The following is a 3,470-nucleotide window of genomic DNA, read 5'->3' as shown; positions in this document are numbered from 1 at the left end:
TATATATATATATATATATTAGAGGGGATGAGATAACAAAGTCAAGGCTGTGAGGAGTTTACAGGACATTTATAAGGAACAGAGTTTAACTACGGTCTGTCCATAGCACTTAGCGTTACCCGACACTCTTTAGGTCTTCTAGATAGCAATACCTCTCATATATATATGTAACCACACGTGGACTGTTGGCTATTTTTTCTGCCGTCTTCCTTTTCTCTCGGACTCTCCTCTGTCTCCGTCTCCTGTTTCTGAAGAAAAGCTTTGTTCGAAACGTAAAACACCCTTTCTTTCCTTCTCTGAGCGTCTTACCAATTCTTTCATGTTTCGAATCTAATATTAATTGCCCTTAAACTCCCACCTTCGCTTGCACACACAGGTCGTCCGTATTCTGGTCTGTGACTCAATTACTGCTCGTCCTATACTTGTATTTCCTATATAACTGTCTGACGATGGGTTTTCTCACCAGGCTGACCATATAGAGTGCACCTACTGCTTGCATCTACAGTGTGAGATGATGTGTTGTTGACTACTGAAGAATATGTAACAGCTGAAATAAAGAAGTACAGAGTCAATGCCCATGTTCTCTACTCTCTCTTATATGTGTGTGCATGTGTGCGTGCGCGCGTGTGTGCGGGTGCCTGTATATATGTGTATACACGAGTAAATTTGTACATCAAGTTGCAACCCTTTATATCAAAAGTCAGCTTTGTCATTATATAAAAAAAAAATCGATACAATACGTACCAGACTGAGAGAAGCACTGTATGTCTATATGATCGATTCAAACGATTGGATGTGGTTCGCCAACTTGGTCGTCGTCCAATAACTGAAAGTAATAAATATATGTAAAATTATAGATATTCAGATACTCTAATTGTGTATTAAGACTTATATTCACAGTAACCGAAAACAATATTAGAAAGGAGGAAAAACATTTCGCCTCTATATTTTTTTTAAAAAAGGACATCAATGATATAATTTAAATAAGATATCCACAACCAAGAATCAAGCTGGAATTGTGAAATTGAATTTACAATAAAGAATGCAGATCGCTTAAATTTTTACTCGTTCGCAGATAAGCACTCCAATTTCTATGGTTTGAAAGGTGACTAATAAATCTTCCCCTGAATAAGACGATAATATTTACAATTATATTTTCTTGAAAAAAAAAAAGAAAAGAATGAACAAACAATGGGAATCTCTGTTGCTCTTCCGTAAGAGCTATGTCTAAGCAAGTTTCTTGTTTAGAAACATAGGAGAACACTTGCATTGGCTCGAAATACTGGACATCCGTTCTTATGACAACATGCGTAACTTTAAGTGAGTCTTGAGCGTTGTCTTGATCAGATTCAAATATCGAGTTAATATTTTCTTTTCCTCACTGCGTTTAAGGATGGGTGACGTTTTAATGTCTTTGTAAGGAGAGAAGGAAGTGCCAATGATAATTGGGGGAAGGAAAGAGGAAGAATTTCTTAAAATCCGAAATCTGGCCTGAATACGGCAACAGAGTGGACTTCGCTAAAATTACCTATGATGCTAGGTCATGCAGTTAAACCGAGCGAGAGTCAAGTCTACTCTCAAGTTGGCCATGGCGGGAATTGAACTCAGAACGTAGAGAGCCGAAGCAAATAACAACCGCCATTCTCACAGCTTTTCCAAACCGCTGTCTCGAATTGGTACTTTTTTTTAATCGACCTCAGAAGGATGAAAGATAAAGTTGACCTCGCCGGTACGTGAACTTAGAATGAAGAGATCTCGGAACCAATCCCGCGAGCCAGTCTGTCAGACACTTTCTAACAATTCTGTCAATTACTTGCAACAATTAAGGAAAAATCTTTTAGCCGCGACATTATCCGTGATGGCATTAATTTAACTGCGAAGTAATGAGCCAAAAACTGAATTTAAGCAACGGAAGGAGTATTAATACTGAACGGTAATCTTTATATCCTAATTAACGTGGATGTATTGTTAGAACGCCATATTACTACCGTATTTGCTTTGCGAGATCCTCTCATATAGATGTGCTTTGCTGAAAGAACAAATATATCGTTAGCAGACGCGATATATATCGTTAGTTAATCATATGTATGTGTCTGTAGCACTCTACGTCTATATGAGGCAAATATCTTAGTAATATCTTACTTTTTAAAGAGATGTGGCTATATACAAATGAAATAAATTGGCTAGAATCAAGAGGATGAACCGAAAACTTGCATTTATTGTACGAAATAATTTAGCTGCACATCTCAATTTTCCAGTCAATTCTGACGACACCGCGACAACAATATGCTTGAATTCACAATTATGTTAATTTCTCTTCACTTGCGTTTCTAATGCCCTTGAGAAAGATTCTACGTTTCAGTACCTGTCTCATCCATTTAGACTCTGTGCCAGATAGAGAGAAATCGTTCACAGAAATGTGTGTTAAGTGACACTGTACAACAACACGATGTCGATGATCTAAGTACGACATTCGTTTTCGATTCAAAGCGTTTAGCTATTTCATTCATTTACGCAGTTAGAACCGTGGTATAAACCTGTGAACTCTTCACAGTTCGCATTCGTTACCTTTGCTTCATTTCCAGCATTCTCCGTAGAGTGATAAACCAGCTTAACAAACAACTGATATTATTAGGAAATTTGACAGAAATACAAAATCGAACTGTTTCCACATTGTATTGTTTTATATGATGGAAACTGTCATTGTTGATAAATGATATGGTTTACACTAATCCTGTTCTGTGTTCGTGTGATGGATATTTATGAACCATAGTTATATTAACGGTGAAAGTATCTGCAGCAACCATGGCATGTGGAGTGGTTACAGATGATATTATGGGGACATTCGCACAAAAACATACAAATATAAACGTGTGATTGTTTGCAGTAAACTGTTTCCATTCTGATAAATCTATCAAGTTTATATGTCCATCGTATACACAATGAGAATCGTAATATTTTTTTTTCATTCACAGAGATTATCTTGATATAATTTCATTTTCTCTTGCTAATATCATTTTCTTTATATGTGTCACGAGCTCCATAGAGCAATGATTAAGCTACCAAAAATGATTGAATGCTCGTATGTTTCAAAACTCGTTTGCGTCCGCTTCACATCTCATTCTAGAGAGCAAGAGCCAATTTTTTATTCGTTTCCACGTTAAAATATCCAGCTTTATTGTTTTAGAAGATTAATGTTTTGCCCATATTTTAAGTGATAGATTGTATATCTTACTCAATGAATAGAGTTTGTCAAGATGCAGCATTCTGAATCTGCGCTAGCAACGAAGTAGTAGATAACGGCTTTGATAACGATTTAGCAATCTAATTGACAACAATTGTAGCTGCTTATAATATTGACTTCACAAGCGCCTCAAATAACTAAGGTTATTTAAATTACCCGCTCTCTAACACGCACACACACACACACACACACACACACACACACACACACACACACACACACACAC

General features: G+C 36.7%; 1 protein-coding gene across 3 annotated transcripts in view; it reads right to left on the bottom strand.

Moving 5' to 3' along the window:
* Positions 1-3,470, bottom strand: part of LOC106878042 (uncharacterized) — a 202,986-nt gene that overhangs the window by 110,953 nt on the left and 88,563 nt on the right. For all 3 annotated transcript variants that reach the window (XM_052978476.1, XM_052978477.1, XM_052978475.1), the window contains one exon: positions 745-826. The gene's annotated coding sequence lies outside the window, so the exon portion shown is untranslated. The remainder of the gene's footprint in view (positions 1-744; positions 827-3,470) is intronic.

The sequence above is a fragment of the Octopus bimaculoides genome, chromosome 2, assembly GCF_001194135.2.
Source record: "Octopus bimaculoides isolate UCB-OBI-ISO-001 chromosome 2, ASM119413v2, whole genome shotgun sequence".
NCBI classification, from domain to species: Eukaryota; Metazoa; Mollusca; class Cephalopoda; order Octopoda; family Octopodidae; genus Octopus; species Octopus bimaculoides.
This window is presented reverse-complemented; position numbering and strand designations above follow the sequence as displayed.